Source organism: Dendrobium catenatum, unplaced genomic scaffold, assembly GCF_001605985.2.
Source record: "Dendrobium catenatum unplaced genomic scaffold, ASM160598v2 original_scaffold_61322, whole genome shotgun sequence".
In the NCBI taxonomy this organism is placed as follows: Eukaryota; Viridiplantae; Streptophyta; class Magnoliopsida; order Asparagales; family Orchidaceae; genus Dendrobium; species Dendrobium catenatum.
In genome coordinates this window covers 85,174-105,511 of record NW_021379772.1, presented here as the reverse complement: position 1 = coordinate 105,511, position 20,338 = coordinate 85,174, and positions in this window count along the sequence as shown.

Below are 20,338 nucleotides of genomic sequence, written 5' to 3'. Positions count from 1 at the left end.
ATGCTTTGGACGATTTTCCTCTGATTTTAACTGATCAGCCGGGAGGATCTTGAGATCGTCCGAGATGATCAAGCAAATTTTTAATCATCCAGTTTGCATTCAGGGCGATGCTCTGGCCGATCTTATGGGATTTGTACTGATCGGCCAGGATGATTTCCATATCATCATGGACGATTATGCGGCAACTTGTAATTAATGAGCTCCTTTGAAGCTCTTCTATTTAACAGCTCTTGTTCAATATTTTTTAACATCCTTGGCTGCTGTCTTGACCTACGAAAACCTAAAGGAGAGAGAGAGAGAGAGAGGATCTTGTGAGGGGGAGCTTGTGAGGGGGTTCATAAGGGTTGCTCCAAGCATTGTTTCACTTCTTCTTCCCTAGAGTCTCTTGTCCTTGGAAGGGTTTGGAGAGATAAGTTTCAGCAAGTGATCATGGTTCTTTGCCTGCTTCAGGAATAAGAAAAAGGAATTGGGTTCTCTGCCTTGCCGAGTGTGGCAAAAAAAGGAGGTGTTTTTGTAAGTGCCTCTCCGCCTAGCTGTGGGGGCTAAATGAGAGTCACGTTGGTAGTGCAATACTCGGAGGGCGCCTCCTGGGAGTGGACGTAGGTCAAGTTGATCGAACCATTATAAACCCTTGTGTTCTTTTTACTACTTCTGCACTTTAATTTTCCGCTCTTGTTTTTTTTGTGGTGATTTTAGTTTGTGATATTTGTTCTTTTTGTTTAAAGATTTTTTAAAAATACCAATTCAACCCCCTCTTGGTTAGCATCGGGACTAGTTCATAGGGCCTAACATCCCTAATGAACTTTCACAATCAGAGCTGAAATCACTAGGTGAAGTGATCATAAGAGTTTGAAGGAGTTTTGAATAAATTTTAGATTTGATTGAAAATGAAAAAGCTTAAGGTTTAACTTGGTTAACCAGGCTTGATCAGGGTTAGGGCTTGAGTCCATTGCGCTCCTAATGGTAATTAGGTTGCATTGGAAGAAGTTATGGGATTTGATTTGATGGGGCTATATTGATGTTTATGGAAACACCAAAATTATCCTTAAGGGGAATTTTTGTCATTTTGACCCATGGTCAACTAGGGATTAAAATGGGTCCACTAAAATGTAGTTTACTTTTCAATAGGTTATAATCAAGGGTCTGGAAGTGATTGGAGGGTTTGAAGAAAGCTGCAAGGTCAAAATGCAGTGGGTGGCAGGTCTAGTGACATAGGCTGTGCATATTTGAAGGTTTTACAACTTTTGGATTTCAATTCAATTTTGAAGGTTAGAGGCCTCAGAATGGACTTAAATTTGGAGGGTTCTCTCTAGAGACATGTCTTATCAATATGAAATTGATAGACTCTGAATCAGAGGTCATTTGATAAGATTTTGAAATGTTTAAAAAATCCTTGGAAAAGGCTTTCAGGGCTTTGGACCTTTAGCCTTGGATTTTGGGTTTACAAATATGGATTTAATCATAGGGTCTGGATTATATCCTAAGGTCAGGATTGATCTAGGGTCTAGATAGATCTTAGGGTCTTGATTGGTCCAATTGACCTTATATAAAAATGAGATCAACAAATGGACCCCCAATATGTGTAGTAGAATGAAGTTCTACTGTTTATATTGGCGTTGACCAAATTGAAATGTCAAGTATGAAGTTTTGATCCTAAGGGAAGGAAAAGGTCTTTTCCTAGGGAATCGAGGTTTGAATCGATACTAGGGTAGTGTCATGGATGGCGTATTCTACCACTAGTGAGTCTGGTCCTAAAGGGAACAAAAGCCTATCCCTAGAGGAAAAGAAAGCTTTGGTGATCATACAGGAAGGAAGAATTCCTAACTATAGAGGATCAAGTATGGGTTTTGATTCTAAAGGAAAGGGAAGACCTAACCCTAGAAGATTGGATTTGAAATTGGTTTTAAGGGAAGGGAAGACTTAACCCTAAAAGATTTAATTCTAAATTCGTTCTAAGGGAAGGGAAGACCTAATCCTAAAGGATTGAGCTTTGATTTGGTACTAGGATAGTGCCACTGAAGGCGTACTCTACCACTAGCAGATCTGGTCTTAAGGGAAGAGAGTACCTAAATACTAAGGAAGAGAAGGATTGAATGACTGTATAGGTACAGAAAATTCCTAACTATAGAGGATCAAAATGTGGATTTGATACTAGGGTAGTTCCACGAGGGGCATACTCTACCACTAGTAGATCTAATCCTAAGGGAGGAAAGAAACATAACCTTAAGGAGAAGAATGCTTAACACTGAGATTTAAAATTGAAGTTAGGATGGTGCCACAGAGGGCGTACTCAATCACTAGTAGATCTAATCCTAAAGAGAGAAAGCACGATGACTCGCATCTGTCCTTAAGGAAAAGAGGATGATCGTGTGGGAAGGAAGCATTGCTTCCCACAAAGGATAGGATTTGAAATTTGAAACTAGGATGGTGCCATAGAGGGTGTACTCCATCGCTAGTGGATCAAAGCCTATGGAAAGGAAGCACAGGGACACACCTAACCTTAAGAAAAAAAAGAGGATGATCATGTGGGAAGGAAGCATTGTTTCCCACAGAGGATCAGATTTGTAGTTTGAAACTAAGATGATGCCACAAAGGGTGTGCTCCATCACTCGTGGATCTAATCCTAAGGAAAGGAACCTTTGGGACTCACACCTAACCTTAAGGAAAAGAAGATGACCATGTGGGAAGGAAGCATTGCTTCCCATAGAGGATCGAATTTGAAGTTTGAAACTAGGATGGTGCCATAGAGGGCATGCTCCATCACTAGTGGATCTAATCCTAAGGAATTGAAGCTTTGGGACTCAGACCTAACCTTAAGGAAAACAAAGTGACTGAACTATAGTGGGGCCCAACAGGCTTAAATCCACTACTACTTAGTCGAGATCATAGGAGATAGGAAGCACATGGACTCACACCTGCTCCTAAAAGATCAAATTTAGATTTGAAACTAGCATGTGTCACAAAGGGCGTGCTACATCACTAGCAATTCTAATCCTAAGGAAAGGGACTCACACCTAACCTTAAGGAAAAGAAAGTGACTAAACTGTAGTGGGGCCAAACAGGCTTAAATCAACCACCAGTTAGTAGAGATCCTAGGAGATAGGAAGCACAGAGACTCACACCTACTCCTAAAGGATCATATTTATCTTGGGTTTTCAATGAATAATCTAGTTAGAAAGCACAGAACTCACATCTAACTAGGGTAACTAGCCAAAGGAGATAGTCTGCCCAAATCTCTAATGATTTGGCAAAAGCTATCTAACCCAAATTGATTCTAATCCTAAGAAAATGAAGCATAGGGACTCACACCTATCCTTAAGGAAAAGAGGATGACCGACTAGGATGGGGCCAAATGGGCTTAGATCCACCACTAGTAAGTCAAGATCTCAGAAGGTAGGAAGCACACCTACTCCTAAAAGATTGAATTTGAATTTAAAATTAGGATTGTGCCACAAAGGGCATACTCCAACACTAAAGGATAATTTTGTGGAGAGGAAACTTGCTATACACAGAAAATCGAGTCTCGATAATTATATGTGGAGGAACTTGCTCCACATAGAGGATCGAGTCTGGAATGATCATATATGGAGGAAACTTGCTCCGTATAGAGGATCAGGTCTGGAATAATCATATGTGGAGGAAACTTGCTCCACACAGAGGATCAAGTCTAAAATGATCATATATGAAGGAAACTTGCTCTAAATAGATAATTAGTTCTGGAATGATCGTATGCGGAGAAAACTTTCTCTACATAGAGGATTGAGTTTGAAATGATCATATATGGAGGAAACTTGCTCCAGATAGAGGATCAGGTCTGGAATAATCGTATATGGAGGAAACTTGCTTCATATAGAGGATCAGGTCTGGAATGATCGTATGTGGAGGAAACTTGCTCCATATAGAGGATTGAGTTTGACTTTTGGAATTTAAGATTTGAATGATTTTTTAATTTGAATTGATTTGATTTTAAAGAATCCTTGAATTTGAAGATTGATTTAGAATTTGAATTTGATTTAGTTTTAAATTTGAATATGTTTGAATTTGAAGTTTGATTTGATTAATTTGAATTTGAAGGTTTTTGAATATGAGTTTTGATTTGATTTTAAATTTTGAAATTTGAAATTTATTTTTAAATGTGAATTTTGAAAGTTTCTGATGTTTGATTTTGAATTGAGAAAGTTCCTTAGTCAAGAAAATTTAAAGAATTTTTTATTGACTTTGAATTTTATACTCATCTGGCATGGTGATTCTTGAAGAACCACCCAGATCTTTAAAAATATAAGGTGGCATCCTTTAGGGTTGATCAGTTAATATTTGAAATTTTCTCAAAGATCGTCTCTATGATATGAGGACAGTCTTGTATTGGTTCAAACTCCTCCACTGATCTCTCGGTAGGCTAAAATATGCAACCAAAGAACCTAGACCAAGTCTCCCACTTGGAAGGTTCTAAGTCGTGCTATCTTATCACGAGCTGAACCACTCAGGACTTATACGATTCTAAGTTTTATTGAGCCTTAAAGACAAAGCTCTGCAAGGCCTTGAGCTTTTCAAATTGGAGTCAAACATTCTTCTTAGTCGTGGTTTGATTTTAAACGACAATTTCTAACATTAAAAAATACTCCTCTAGTGGGGTTTGATATTGGACCCATTATAGAGTGTAATTTTGTTAAGAAGGCCTTGAAGGAAAAGATGCCTATGTGCAAGGACTCACACATATTTCTCAAGGATAGGATTTTAATTCTTATCAGGAGTAGAAGATTCATTTATTTTATTAAAAATTTCCTCTAGTCATTTAGACCCTGTCAAAATGACAAGCAGGAACAAATTTAAAAGTACAGTGAGAGGCTGAGTGACTCCAACTAACATTGAAAAGGTTTAAGGATTTAAGTTTTGTTGACCCAGACCAAGTTTTGTTGAAACAAAACTGGGGTCTCCCTTAAATAGATTTTGAATTAAAATTAACTTAAAAGGGTTTAAGTAGAAGAGAGAAATTCGATCTTTTAAATTCTCTTGCATAAGAGATTTTTCTATCTGATAAATAATTCATGCATGTTGAAGAATCTAAATTCAGGATTTTCAAAGTCAAGTATTTAAAGCTGATTGGGTTTTCTTTTGAGATTTAAGGATTTAAAAGCTGGAAGGCCTCTTACTCTTCTTATCTTTTTTCTTTGTGGCACGCTTCGTGCATCTTTTGATTGATTTTGAGCATTCGCCCATCTTTTGATTTCAATTCAATTTAAGAAAATTCTTCACTTTCTTTAAAAATCTCAAAATAATTGCTCTGTTTTTTAATGCTGGGATTATAACTCAAGTATTAGAGAAGAAAAGACATTCTTTTATACAAGGAAGAATAATCCCCAAAGCACATCCAAACTTTTAAAAAAAAATATCAACTTGACTTTTGAAAATCATTAACAGATTTTAGACATGCATGAATCACCTATTAAGATAGAAGATTGCTAAAAGGTTGATAAAATTTTCATTTCTGAAGTCAACTTAAGTTTTAGGTAGATTTTAATTCAAAAGTTAAATCAACCCACAAAAGCGGTGGGAGGGATGCACATTCAAACATTTGATAGAGTCAACTAAAACTCTCTCATGCTTAAGACTTAAGGTAGTAGTCAATTTCGATTAGAAAGGTGAATCAACTATCTTGAAAATCTGGATCCAATACACTTGAGAAATTGGTAAGTCTTCCTTAAAAAGTTACAAGTCTAGGTGGTAAGACCCTAATAGTATGGAATTGAATCCCTATAATCTCCTTAGAGAGAGAGACTTTTATAGGGTCTGCACTATCCCTAGTTGATGTGGCATCATTGCAATCAAAAGATTTCTCACGATAGGACCCTGTTCAAAGTTTAAATTTTGACAGTATCACTATTTGACACGATCTTAGATTATTTCCCCATCTCATTACTACTAGGCTAGTAGTTAAGAGAGTGGCACCCCAAGTAGTTTTTTCACCTCCTAATCTGTAAATGATGTAGTGGAACACGTGTAGTAACACGCCTTAATATCTTATAATATAGTGGATGGGTCATAACCCTCAACTTGGGGCCTATGGCCTATTGCTGGTGATTGCTCAATTTTGACTTGCTTGAGTCTTTATATGTAGTAGTAAAGCAGGTGTATTGGAGATCACGCTCTCGTCTCTACAACCTCCCTCCTTTGAGTAACAGTAGAAGGGTGGAAATGATTTCCACCAGGGAGGGGGTATGTAGAAGGACCAACGAATTCTTGATTGGCCTCGAAGTCTGCCCTAGCTAAGGCTTCCAACTTAGCAGTCTTGCTAGCCTTAAGATTCCTTTTTTTGACTCTTCGAAGGTAATTCTTTCTCTTGTTCCTGTCGATGATAGGGGTGCTAGAACTTGACCCGATCTCAGACTTAGATGGTCCTTCATCGATCTTTATTGACTTATGGTTCTTGTCCTCCATGTTAAAGATGGGAGAGTCAACTCCTTACCCTAAAGTAATCTCTACAAATGGGGAATCCCTTTGTTTCACGGTAGACAGATAAATCAGTGTTTTCCCATTAACTGAAATTTTGAGGTTCTGAAATTCAATCTTATACTAAATTAAATTGCCATTGAGAATTTCTTCTACAGACACATCTCTATTCAGTGAGAAGACAAGTTTCCCAGCCATTTGAGTATGTTCAATTTTCTACAATTAAGAGAAGGTGATTTGAATTAGTTGATTTGAAATTAATTTTGAATTTAAACTTGATTAATTTTATTCAAAATTTTATAACTCAATCATGTTCAGTTTACACTGAACACAATGGTTCATAAAATTGATGAGTGGAATTTAAGAGTTGAACTTGACTCTTTCGCCACACTAATTGACATGGAGCAAAATGTCCAAGTTTGGATTTCAATTTGAAAATCAGACTTGATGTGGAATCTAAAGTTGAATTTGAATTTAAATTTGAACTTAAAGTTGAGTGGATCTTCTTCAAATTTAGTGACTCAACATACCGAGTTTCACTCAATCAAATAGGTTCACAAAATTGATATGAAAAATCCAAAAATTGGGCTTAACTCTTTCGTTTCACCAATCGTCTTGGGATGAAAAGTCAAAGCCTAGATTTGGAGTTTAAAACCAAAATTGAAGTTGAATTTGAGTTTGAAAATTAATTTGAACTAAAGGTTGGGATCAAAATTGAATTCAATTTCAGGATTGAAGTTAAACTTAAAATTAAATTTTGCTTTGAAGTTGGAATTGAACAGATCTTCTTCAAACTTTGAAACTCAACACATCAATTTTTATTCGAATGTGCAGGTTTACAAAAGTAACCTGAAGATCCTGAGAAACTAGGCTCAACTCTTTCATCCCACCAAGTGATTTGGTTGTGAAATGTCAAAGCCCATACTTGACTTTGAAATCAAAATTATAGTTGAATTTAAAATTGAAATCAAATCTGAATTGCATTTAGATTTAAGATTGAATTTGAATGTGAGGTTAGAAGTGAAAGGATCCTCCTTAGGCTTTGAAACTCAACATATTGAATCATGTTCAAATATGCAGGTTTATGAATCAACCTACAGATTCTAGGAAATTAGGCTCGACTCTTTCACCCCACCAAGTGAATTGGGGGTGAAATGTCAAAGCCCAGAATTGACTGAAGAGTTTTGAATTTGCGTTGCATGTGTTCAACTACAACATCATGTTGTAGAAGACTAATGACAACAACGGTTGGAATCAGTTTGAAAGATTTTCCATCACTTTTGAAACTCAAAATGTTGTTTTTTATTTTCGTCCTAATGGTTAAAAAAAATTAAGGGAAAATCGGGAGGCCTAGACTTGACTCTTTCACTGCACTGACTTACTTGACGTGAAATGTCAAAAATCTAGAATCGACTTGAGAGTTTTGGGTTTACATTGCATTTATTAAACTACAACAAAATATTATAAAAGATACATGGAAATGACGATCGAAGTTGATTTGAAAGATTTTGAAAGAGATATTAAATTTATGAAAATTCGGTAGAATCTCCCCTTATTTTGAAATTCAATGTGTTGAATTCGCATTCAACATAAAGGTTTACAAATTTGCTGGGAAGATTCTTAAAAACCGACCATCCTCTTTCATCCTAACAAATGATTGGGAGTGAAATGTCAAAGATAGACTTTATCGAAAAGATTCGAACTCTAGAATCAAATTTGAACATGAAGTCTATATTGTATCACACATTCCAAATTATAGGAGTTATAATTTCATATGTACTGATATAATATATGAATAAATTAAGATTTGAAAGATATTGAATTTTGCTAAAAGATTGAAATCTTGATTTTGAAATTGATGGATCTTTTATAAATTGTGAAACTTAGCATACTAGATATTTGTTCACATATAAGTTTGCAGTATATACAGGAAGATTTTGGCTTGACTCTTTCGCACTACCAATCAAGTTGAAGGCAAAATGTCAAATCCCGACTTAGAGGGAGGTTTCCTATACTCACCTCTCTTTTGACATATCTTAATTGAGTTGGTCACACTCACCCAAGGAAGAAATGGGAGAGGGAACAATAGAAGGAAGGGTAGTCAAAACTAACGATGCAATAAAATTTGAACCGCTATTGAAGATGGAGAGTGAGACTTTTCCCCAACGGAGTCGCCATTTTTTGTTGTTTGATTTAAAAATGCTTTGGTTTTGAAAAAGATTAATTTTCTTTGGAAAGTTTAATTTCTTGAATTATAGTTTTGAAATCGAACATGTCATTATGAATAATATATCACCTCAGAAGGTGAAAATATTATTCACTAATAGGTTCATATTACAAAACTTTGAGTTTATCCTAATTATCATAATAAAACTCAAGAAATAACCACATATGATCTCAGAGGATTAAAATGAAGTTCAATCAAGTGCTTGACTAAAGTAATTCGGATAAATGATCATTAATTTCATAATCAAAATCATGATAATAGAAAGATATATCTTTCCAAGGAAAGAGAATATGACATATTATCAAACATTTGGATATGACGATAATGATCGTTGAATTGAAATTTCCTAAAGATAATTAATTAAAGTTTTGAAAATTTTGATTTTTAAAATCTGGTATGGGTTTCTAAATCTTATACGAGTGTAAGCTCTAGTAGTTAATTACATCGTAGGGAAACTGGAGTTTCCTATAAATACTCTCGATTAAAATAGCGATATGAATTTTATTTAAGATTTTAAAGTTTGATATCAAAGGAGGTAAGGGTTAGAAATTCAAATGGGATTGGATCAAATTTGAACACTTATTTTTGGAGTCAAAGAAGAAGGGTAGGAGGTATTTTGTGATTCTGAATTACTGTAGAAACACCTCAGCCTATCATAAGTATTGGACTTAAATTTGATTTGAAAGAGATTTAAGTTAAATGATCAATTTTATTAGAATGTTGGGATTCAATTTCTGGAGGTTGAGGTCTTATAGCCTGAGCCTACCTCAGAATCTAAGTGTAAATTTGGTTCTAAAATTCAGTGACCCGAACCAAGCTAGTGCAATGAAAATATGGACTTACCCCATCCTGGATTAGGGAGCTAGCTAAACCACCTAGGCACTTTAAAATCATGAGTCTGTTGTTTTAATATTTAGTGGTAGGGACGTTATTTAAGATAGGTTTTTGAGATAGGGACGATGTCTAGAGTAGTCCTTAATTTAGCTCCTTAACCTATGTTGGGTGTTTGATACTTAAGCTAAAAATGTAATTAAAGATTTAGACTAATTTAGATTTATTTCTAATGCAATACATGCATATCGACTCGATTAAATGCTTAAATTTGAGATGGATAAGTTTTAAAATCAGCCTTAAAAATAGATTTTATCCTAGAAGAATGTACAAATTCCCCTTGGACAGATGTGCACCCTCATAGGCCAAATGGTCTGCCAAAATTCGTAGGCAGGGAGGTGCCTAACAAGTGGAAAGAAAATGAAGCAATTATGAAATGAGAACTCTCGACGGTCCCGGGCTTACTTCTTAAAATGTTAGAGTTTTTATGTTGACTTTAAATTTTTAATTTGATTTAAGTAGAATTTTTTTAATAAGTCCTTAAGAGCCTGTAATCGGATTCCAGGTCATATCAAAATTATCATGCACATAAAAAGACTAGAAAAGTAAGTAGTTTACTGTGCAATCAATTAAATAAATTAAATAAATTAATTACTCAAATTAAATGTCCATAAGCCATGTGCCATTTATTATTACATCTTATAATTACAGAAAAGTAAAGTGGCCGGGCACCATTGACAACAACCCGGATTCTACTCCTAAAACATAAGTGACTTTGAGAATGGGTCTTCTTGCTATCTAGTTATTCATCCTTCTGCTATTTCTTGGATCGTCGGGTCTGGATATCCAAATGAAAAGAAACCCCCCTTGGATGGAGTGTTATCTTTCCTCTTTGGATATTTTAAAATCATCCTAATTTGGATCTCCAAATAAAGAGAGACTCTCCCCAAAGGGATGTCCCTTCCTCTTTTGATTACAAATTGGATGTCATCCCATTCTCAAAATATCACTTTAAAATACAACTCAACTTGCATCAAATTACTTTGGAATATAAAAGAAAAATCTAAACTCAACAACCTGTAGGGTTCTCCTAAGCAGTTATAATCAATCTCAAGCAGTTATAATTAAACTCAAGAAATAAATATTTGAAATTTAAATACTTAATCAATCAGAACATAGATTGTAGTAAATAAATAAACAATCAATTCTAAGATAGCAACCATGAAAACTTTACACACAACTAAAGAAAAGTAAACAACGGCCTAGCCTAAAACTAGAGTTGGTTGTCATAGCAATCCATCTAGTGTGTGAATTAGGCTGTGTGGTTTATATATGTCTTAAATAGGATATTTGATTGAAGTTGCTTATTTGATTGGTTGAAAGGCTTAAGGGAAAATTTAAGTTTGAGTTTAAATATTAATGACTTAAAGTTGATTTTAAAATAAATTTCAAAGTGTTAAATGGATATCACATTTGTTGCTCACCGAGGCCATGAAGTTTATTTCACATTCCATGAGGCTAATTTAATAGCCTCGTAGGCCTTGGTTACCTAGTGGTACCCGGTATAGTTAAGTGACTTAAGTTGATAAAGATTTGAAAGTTAATGAATTTTAATTAAGGTTGGTTGATTGCTTGTTTTAAGGTTAATTAAAGATTTTTGTAGTTTTAAAGTCCTTTTTAAGTTTTAAGAATTTTCTTGATTATTTTAATCACTTAATTAAGGGGTTAAAAGTTGACTTTTTAATTAAGGTTAAATTCTAGAAAGTTCATACTTTTATAAAATATTAGACCTTAAGGTGAGTTGTTAGACACTAAGTTTGCTAGATTTAGATTTTTCTACATTTAGTTATGAATCTTTGAAGTTTTGACTTGATTTTGACTTAAGTTTGATCGGATTGTTGGCTTTTGACTTTGGCTGGTCTTTGAAGGTTTAAATTTTTTGATAAATATTGGATTTTATTTTGAGTTGAATGCTTTTGAGTTTGTTCAATTTGGATTTTTCTTGAATTAGTTATTATTTTTCAAAGTTTGAGTATTTATTAGAATTTTTAAAAAATTTTAATTAAAGGCCTTTTACTTATTTTGTTCCAAATGAACTCCCAACTCCTTGAAAATAACTGCAAAGGTTCGGAATGACCTAAGGATAGATTCCCAAGTGTTTGGAAATTTTCTGGAATTTTTTAATTTTTTATAATTAATTAAATTAATTAAATATTCAATTTCACTTAAAATTAAAGTAAGATTCAATTTGTTATTAACTCAAAGAGCTTTTATTTTTCATTGATTAAGGTTTAAATTATGGTCAGTTAAAGGTATTATTTTTATTTTTTGGATTTAAATTTGATTTATTAAAAGTTTTAGAAGTTTTGATGCTTAATTAAGAGTTTAAGCTTAAGAAAATTATTTAAGGAGCTTAATGGTTTCAAAAAGTAGTGAGAATGTTTCTATAGGTTAAGCATGTAACTAAGTTTAAGTGGTTCAAATTTCATCTAAATAAAAGGTGTATCCTAATTATTAAAAAATTTCTAAGTTCTCTAAACATGTCCTTAATGATGTCGCTAAGTTTAATGGGTTTGAATCAATATTTAACTAACCCTTGGACTTAACATTTGTATGCACATACACATAAGTATAATCAATTCCTAAATCTAGGAGAGCCTAGGCTAGGTGCAAGTGTGTGTACAACCTAAGCATGCAAAGATCAAAATTTGCTTATTTGAAAGTAAAACTTGGGTAATGAGCAGTTTGATATATTATATAGATTTTTTGGACTTATATTTTATTTACTATGATTTTTTAAAGATTTTGTAATTAAAACCCTCAAATTAATAGGTGGTGGCAGACTGGATAAATGGAATGATCGGATTCGTCCAGCGCACTGCGAAGATTGGGGGCAAACATTTGCAATGATTGCGCCACTGCGCAATCATTGCAAATGATTACAGTTGCAGCGATGTTGGGTCCTGCAGCCACTTAAATACGTCAGTATATCCCGCCTGCTATTAGAATACCCGCGGGTTAGGATTGACGGCTCAGATTGAGTCGAACATTAGGCAGAAACATGGAACAATCTAGCAGTTAGACAAAACCATGATTAAGCTAGATCTTAATCGTTGATCATGAGATCAATGGTCCAAAATGTGTATAATGAATAACCAGCTGAACTGAAGCCCTAATCCACTAAAATGGCTCTTTCTCTCAAAATATTGAATCATTTTACTTGAAATTTTAAACACAGAGTCCATTAACAAAGAGCATCAATGGGAATATATTGTGTTTTGTTTTAAAAGTGCTTATTTAAAAGCTAATTTAAACTAAGTGTATCTACCTGGGGTTTGAGATTTTTAGCATACTAATCATTGGATTTTAGATTTTTTGATATATCTGAGCTTGTTAACTATCCACGCTTAATCCATCTTCAGAAAATATGATCTAAAAAGCTGTGGATCGACGGAAAAATAATTTGGACGAACTTTAGCCTTGTCTCCTCAGAGCTCTTGCTGTCGATGGGGTTTTAGTGGTGGATTTGAGGTATTTTGAGTGGTCTCGCTGGAGCTCTTACCCTATAGCAAAGGTATTTTGAATAGGGGGTGAGTGATTAGGGCTTGAGTAAATGATCGCTCTTTGGTCCTTTCACCATATTCAAAATAACTTGGCTATAGGGGATGGTTCTGATCGACTTGGAGGCCTCCTTTATGCATGCCATATGTCTCCAGGGCAATTAGAAGGAGGGAATCGAAAAGGACAAAGTACTACTATGTGAAAGGTGAAATTGTCCTTTAAGCACATGGATTTGATTAAGAGATTAAATCAGGGATTAAGGGAGCTTTTAGAAGCCTCTAGAGTTTGTTCAAATGGTTGGATGGGTTGGATTAAAGATTTTGACCACTTTTAAGCTTATAAAAGTGTTTGTTAACTATATTGACCAGTCAACCAGCAAGGGGTTGCTGAGGTGGAAGCTAAAGTGGCTTAAGGATCAAGTTTGAATGCTTTGGAGTGAAGGCCAAGTTGTTAGGTTGGGACTTGAATCAAAACATGAGTCTATAGTTAGTTTGACCAAGTCTTATGGAATTGATTTGGTCAAACCAACTAGGATTTAACTCAAGATAATTTTAGAGATGTTTGAATCATCCTCCAAATGAGATGAAGGGTTTTAAGGACATTCTTTGATTAGATTCAAAGGATTGATCCAAGTTAACTTGAGTCGACTAGGCTTAGGTCCAGTTGACCAAATCAACTAATGGTTGGTTCGAAGGTCCAATCACAGCCCAAATCACTAGGTGAAGTGATCATAAGAGTTTGAAGGAGTTTTGAATAAATTTGAGGTTTGATTAAAAATGAAAAAGTTTTAGGTTTAACCTGGTCAACCTGGGTTCACTTGGTCAACCAGGTTGACCCAGGAGCTGGAATCGAGTTCAATAGATTTGAATCAATATTTGAAGTTCAGTGGAGGTAGTCCCAAGGTATGCGAATGTTATTTTGATCAAAAGCTAGTTTTAACCCTAAAGGGTCTGTTTGCCCAAACTAGGTTGACTTGGTCAACCATGTTGACCTAGGATCTGGGTTTGGGTCCAACAGGTTTGGCTTGATGTTTGAAAATTGTTGAAAGTGATATGAAGAAATTTAGAGGTCATTTGATTTGAAATTGATGTTTGAATCCTTAAGGGGTATTTTGGTCAAAAGGGTAAAACTAGTCAACCAAGCTTTATCAAGGCCAGGGCTTGAGTCCATTCCACTCCTAACTGTAATTAAGTTGCATTAAAAGAAGTTCTAGGATTTCATTTGAAGGGGTTATATTGAAGTTTTTGGAAACTTCAAAATTGCCCTTAAGAGGCATTTTGGTCATTTTGACCCATGGTCAATTGGGGGTTAAAATGGGTCCCCCAAAATGAATTTTACTGTTTAATAGGTCATAATTAAGGGTCTGGATGTGATTGGAGTGTTTGAAGAAAGCTCCAAGGTCAAAATCGATAGGGTGGTAGGTCTAGTGGCATGGGCTGTAAATATTTGAAGGTTTTACAACTTTGGATTTCAATTCAATTTCTAAGGTTAGAGACCTCCGAATGGGCTCAAATTTGGAGGGCTTCCTGTAGCTACATGTCCTATCAATATGAAATTCATAGACTCTGAATGAGAGGTCATTTGGTTAGATTTTAAAGTGTTTGAAAAAGCCTTGGAAAAGGCTTTCAAGGCTTTGGACCTTTATCCTTGGATTTTTGGTTTCAAAATATGGATTTGATCGTAGGGTCTGGATTAGATCCTAAGGTCAGTATTTATCTAGGGTCTGGAAAGATCCTAGGGTTTGGATTGGTCATAGTTCATACAAAAATGAGGTCAACAGAAGTCCATTCAAAAAAAGGTAGTTTAGTTTTAACACCATTTACTAAATCTAAAGGTGCAGAGTAACCATTCTAAACTAGCATCCACATGCAATAATAAATTGATTCTAAAAAAGTGGACATGCAAGTTTTTAAAAAAATCAAAGGGAATATTATCAAATCGAGGTGGTTTAGTGAATGATTATCCTTCCAAAGTTTTACGATTACCTAAGTTATCCATAAATCTTTTTTCAAAAGTTTTCAAAAACTTAATTTATGAATCCCGCTCTGTTACCACTTAAATGTTTATTAGGGTTGTTAAACCTTTATGAACTAGCTTGAGGCTAACCAAGAGGGGTGGGGGTGAGTGAGTTGGTTATTAAAATATTTTTAAACAAAAAAATGAAATCTTTTTGAATATTTTAAAATAAATAATTTATGCTAAAGCAATACTAATTTCACAATAAAAAAATTAAAGATTTTGACCACAGAATAAATCACAATATAATATAAAAATTAAATGCAAAAAAGTAACAAAAAAGAAAATATAAGATTTATAGTAGCTTGATGAACCTGACCAATGACCCCTCCCCGAAAACATCCTTTATAAGTATTACACTAAAAAGTAGTATCTCTCATATTTCCCTCACATCAAGGTGAAGAAGACCTTATAAAATCTTTCCACCCACTACAGGAAATTTAATAATTACCAGTGCTCTGGACTGGCGGTTCTCTAGTCGCCAGTATTAACGATAGTTTACCCAGTGGTGTAACCGCCAATTTTTATCGGCGGTCGTCGGCGGTCGAGCCGGCTGTTATGTTAAATACACCCGCTAGAACAAGCGGCGGTCCAGACACCGCTGGTTAAACCACCAGCATTAAATCTTACTGGCATGTAACCGATGGATCTAACCTCCGATGTTAAGTGAATTTATTTTTGGTGGTCTTAACCGCCGTATAGCCAATGGAAAAGGCCCTAGAATAATCCGTCCCAAGCCTTCCATTTCATCTCATTTCATTCTCTTTCTATCCTGCACTGTGCTCGCCTCCGTTTCCTCCGACCACTCCCGCTCGAGATGCCTCCTCCGGCCGCTGATGAACTCCCTTCGGCCATTGAGAAGTTCCTCCAAATGAAGATCTCGCCTCGAATCCTGCCTCTGAAGGCTCTCCTTGCTCCAGTTGCTTCGCCTCCGAGGTTTGTGTTTTTTTTTTTTTTTTTTTTTTTTTTTTTTTTTTTTTTTTTTTTTGATGCATTTTGTATTGATTTTGGTTAGATTACCTCAAGGATTAGTCTGAAGACAATATATATTTGCTTTAGTCATGGATGTTCTCACTAGAAATTTGCAATAGGACGTACCTTGTTGTATGCTTTTTGTTGATGATATTCTTCTTGTTGATTTCGGTTAGATTAAATCAAGTATGATTCTTAAGCCAATATCTTTTTTCATTAGTCATGGATGTTCTCACTAGACATTTGCGAGAAGATGCACCTTGTTGTATGCTTTTTGTTGATGATATTCTACTTGTTGATTTTGGCTAGATTATATCAAGGATGTCTTAAGCCTATATGTTTTTGTTTTAGTCATGCATGTTCTCACTAGACATTTGCGAGAGGATGTACCTTGTTGTATGCTTTTTGTTGATGATATTCTAGTTGTTGATAAGACTAGAGAGGGAGTTGATGGTAAACATGAATTATGAAGGTCAACCATAAGTCTAAAGGTTTTGTCTTGAGTATATCTAAAACTAAAAATATGAAGTGTAATTTTATTAGTAATAGACCTAGTGAGGGGTTTGTGACTTTGGGCGACCAAGTAATTAATAAAAGTACACGTTTTAGATATCTTGGATCTTTTGTTCAAAGTGATGGTAAAATGGAAGGGGATATTATCAACATAATTCAAGTTGGTTGGTTGAAATGGAGAAATGAATTGAGCTCGTGTGATAGAAAAGTCCTTGTCAAACTTAAGGGAAAATTCTATAAGATGGTGGTTGGATCTACAATGCTTTATGGTGCTGAATATTGGTCATTAAAAGAGAAGCAAAATACTAAGATAACTGTTGCAGAGATGAGGGTGCTCAGGTGGATGAGTGGTTTTACCCATAGAGATTTGATATGAAATGAGCATGGATGTTCTTTTTTCTTTAGTTATGGAAGTTCACACTAGACATTTGTGAGATGATGTACCTTATTGTATGCTTTTTGTTGATGATATTCTTATTGTTGATAAAACTAGAGAGGGAGTTGATGGTAAACTTGAATTATGGGGGTCAACCATAGAGTCTAAAGGTTTTCTCTTGAGTAGATCTAAAACTAAAAATATGAAGGCTAATTTTAGTGGTAATAGACCTAGTGAGGGGTTTGTGACTTTGGGCGATCAAGTCATTAATAAAAGTATACATTTTAGATATGTTGGATCAATTGTTCAGAGTGATGGTGAAATAGAAGGGGATATTATCAGCACAATTCAAGTTGGATGGTTGAAATGGAGGAATGAATTGGGCTTGTTGTGTGATAGAAAAGTCCCCCTCAAACTTAAGGGAAAATCTTATAATATGGTGGTGAGATCTACAATGTTTTATGGTGCCGAATCTTTGTCATTAAAAGAGAAGCATAACACTAAGTTAAGTGTTACTGAGATGAGGGTGCTTAGGTGGATGAGTGGCTTCAGCCCTAGAGATAGAATACAAAATGAGCATACACGTGAAAATGTTAGAGTATATACAGTGGCTGATGAGATTAGATAGTGCCTCCTTAGATGGTTTGGTCACATAAAATGACAGCCTTCAGATGACCCGGTTAGGAAAGTATATGTATTAGATTTGACTTATGTTAAGAAAGGTAGAGATAGACCTAAGCATCCTCATCTCTACAACACATAACTTAGTATTATACTTCTCTTTTAGTGTCCAACATTTGGCACCATAAAATTTTGAACTTGTTTTTAGTTGGGTGGATGAGTGGCTTGACCCTTAGAGATAGGATACGAAGTGAGAATATACGTGATAAGGTCGGAGTAGCTCCAGTGGAAGATAAGATTAGAGAGAGTCGCTTTACATGGTTTTATCATGTTAAACTGAGGCCTTCTGGTGACCCGTTAAGGAAAGTTTAGGTATTAGATTTAGCTTATGTTAAGAAAGGTAGAGGTAGACCTAAGCATCCTCATCTCTACAACACTTAACCTAGTATTATGCTTCTCAACATTAGCATTATTAACACCTTTCTTTTCAAGAACTCTCCATAGCACTTCTCTTGGAACTTTATCATATGCTTTATCTAAATCAATAATTATCATATGAGATGGTTGTGAGACCTACAATGCATTCAAATTTAAGTAAAGTACACTTGTTTGAAAGTATAGCACGTACAATTGTAAAGGGTGCATATCTTCTAATAATTGTTTTCATAACTATATAGGGTGACGATTGCATCAATGTCAAAATGCTATCCAAGAAGAGAGATATTAGATGTATAATAGATTATTACTAGGTCGAAAATGATTGACAAATGAATTCATACAGGGTGTTGAGACTTTCATTCAAGTTGTATCTCAACTATCTTCCTTTAAGTTTGATAAAATGTTTAAATATCTATGTTCGAAGCATAAAAATCAAGCATTCCTCAAGCTCAATGATGTGAAGCTTGATTTATATCGTAGGCATTTCTTTCAGACTACTGGATTTGGACATCACATGGCGAGTACGAGCCACAAAGAGATACTCATGCCGATTCATCCACAGCTTATAAAACATTTTATGAAGTTCAAATGAGTAGATCGTATGAAGAACTTATTTTTAATGTAGCAGGTCCTAATTTAAGGGCTAGTGTGAAAGAGCCACCAAATGCAGAAACCAAAAAGTTCTTTGAGTTATTACATGGAATTCAAAAACTAATTTGTGACGGTTACAATACTCATTCAGAATTGTTGATTGTAGTGAGGATGCCAAGTATTAAAACTGAGTATAATATTCCTCGTGATTATTTCAATGACTTCATTGGTCTTCTCAAGGAAATTAATCCAACAGATAATTTAATTCTCTCAGATTTGTACAGAACAAAGAAATTAGTATCAAAGTTGGGTCTCACTACTATAAAAATTAATTGTTGTATCAATGGATGTATGTTATACTACAAGGATGATGCAATAGAAGTTTATTCTTGCACCTGCAATGTTCCTCGGTTTAAGCCAAACTAAAAAAAATAACATTGTCAAAAGAAAGATATTCCATATTCCCATTTATTTTATTTACTGATCATTCCAAGACTTCAGCGACTCTATGCATCAATGAGTTCATCAGGCCATATAAGATGGCATAAGGAGAAATTATCAAAAAGTGGTGTTCCTTCTAACATATCAGATGCTGAAGCGTGTAAATATTTTGATCGAGTGCATGCTTCATTTGCTGTTGAACCCCACAACAAAAAATTATGATTATGTGCTGATGGTTTTACCCCATATAGTCAAGCAGTTACACACTCTTGTTGGCCAGTTATACTAACATCATACAACCTTCACCAGAGATGTGTATGACTACTCCGTACATGTTCTTAACTCTTAAAATATATTTACCACATAATCCAAAAGTAAAAATTTTGTATTTTTTGCAACCATTAATTGATGATCTCAATTTATTATGGGAAGAAGGAGTTCTCACATATGACATATCAACAAATAAAATTTTCTCCTTCGAGCTGCGTTTCTATGGACCATTGGCGATTTTTCAGCTTATGGTATGTTGCCTGGTAAGAGCAGAGTAGGAAAATTACAAATAGTTCAACTAGTTCATCAAGTGAGAATGAGGATGAAAGTGAAGATGCCCAAGAGAGCAATGAAAATATTTCTGATTTTGAGTAGTTTTTGTAATTTAGAATTGTAGTTTTATAATTTAGAATTATAAAATTATAGTTTTTATTATATTTCTGAATAGATTTGTACTTATAGAATTGTACTTTTTAAATTTTGAGTAATGAAAATTATTTTTGTATTCTTTTATTCTTTATTTTTATATTATATCATTTTTTATTTTTGTAATTGATTAATTTGTATTATATATTCTTTATTTTTTATATATTATAATGTTTTATTAATTGCTTCTTTTAATACAGATGGCTTCAGGTGATGATCCTCCTCGTAGATCATTTGCCTCAAAGTTTTCTCAAAAAAAGATTAGTGTTAATCATAACAGACTTAGACAAGCTGATGAAAGTGAGTGACAAGGTCCCCAGTTCCACCAGTTATACCTTCACCACAACCACCCAAGAGTTAGCAGCAGTCCCCTGGTGAGTAGGGTCAAGGTCAGTTAGATCCACCTGCTGTTGTACCACCACCCTTTCCTGGGTACTTCCCTCCTCCATCAACGAGTCCTCACTTTCCCTCTCTAGATCAGGCACATGCAGCTCCATTCTATCTATATTACCCCCCACCATCATCACAAAATATAGGTCCATCCACCAGTCCTTGCCCTCCTTCCTCCCACCCATATTATTACCCATATCTAGTGAAGCTAGAATACG